The following is a 1,424-nucleotide window of genomic DNA, read 5'->3' as shown; positions in this document are numbered from 1 at the left end:
GTTACTGACTGTATTCATTTCTGTCTCTTCTTTTCACTGGAAACACTTAGGTCTGTCAAACCTAAAATAAACAGAAACTGTATGATTATCAGTGTGGTTCTTCATCCCATTCTATCTGACAGATTACTCCTTGACAAGAAATGTAGATAGCTACTTTGTGTCAGATTAAATTGAGATACCATTACCTTACCTTCTGTCTCCCAGAGAGAAAGAAAAATCTTTAAATATTGTACCAAAGAATGAGCATTTTAAAAGAATCTCTAGTGGGGTTTCCTCCTGAAGCAATTAGATAAGAAGCAGTTTGAAATATTTATTTTTGTGGTCACCTTCACAAGAACAAACCCAATGGTCTATGCTAACCTAGAATTATTAGAAAGCATAGAAATTCCTTTACTTCCTGCATAAACTCTGAAATTCTCTCAGAATTTGCAGATGAATCTTTGACTCTTATGAATGAAATGGATTATCTGCATCTTCACCAATGCCCTCTGCTACCAATCACTCCTTACCCAAGTTCAGTCATCAGACTACTGATTTCCACCATTTTCTTTGCTCATCCTGAATTTCATCATTTACCTATCCACCTGGGCTTCCTTTAGCACACCTCTTACATACACCTGTCCTCCTTCCACACTCTTGATTCTCCCTTTACCAGGCTGTACTACTTCCCAGTCCTAGCTCCTCCCACTGGACTGAATTTGATCATGTCTATGTTGAGCTTGACCTGGACAAGGGTCGCCTTTGTAGATCTGCCAGTCACGAGCCAGGGGGCAGGATGAAAATGCTAAGAGGCCTACAGAAAGAAGAAAAAAAAACAAACTCTAATTGCCTCATCCTGGCCTGTCAGTTCTTTGACACTCCGTGAGGCTGGGTTCTCAAGAGCAGGGCTGCTTAAACTTTTTCCACTCATGACCCATTTTTGCCCAAGGACGTTTTGGGCAATCTCTGGTGTACCAGTATCCAAGATAGGTATTATAAATCAACCATTTACTGATAACAAATCATAAACTTATTTTAAAACAATTTTTTGTATACATATGATTTTACCATTTATTGAAGACTGAAGCAACTTGGATATTAATGAGCTATGTGCTAGTTTATTTTTACACGAAGAATCATCTTTTGGCAGAATATTTGACGCTGCCAGACACAGAGAATCTTCAATGTGTTTCTGAATGGATCTTTGCACTGATCATGGTCAATGCTGAGAGTGCTCCTTCGCATAAATACACAGTACAAAATGGCAGCAGTATATCTAGGGCCTTTTCAGAAATTGTTAGAAATTCTGTCTTAATCCCAAGCCACAAGTCATTTAGCTATTTTTTTTTTTTTAGAAAAGTAAAGTTTTAAACCTGTGTCACTTGATAACTCAGAAAAATTTTCTTGAGCTTTTAATGGCAGATGAGTGACATTTTCATTTCAGC

This window comes from Echinops telfairi, unplaced genomic scaffold, assembly GCF_000313985.2.
Source record: "Echinops telfairi isolate 266 unplaced genomic scaffold, ASM31398v2 ScPeMD7_31;HRSCAF=116, whole genome shotgun sequence".
In the NCBI taxonomy this organism is placed as follows: domain Eukaryota; kingdom Metazoa; phylum Chordata; class Mammalia; order Afrosoricida; family Tenrecidae; genus Echinops; species Echinops telfairi.
Note: the sequence above shows the minus strand (reverse complement) of the source record.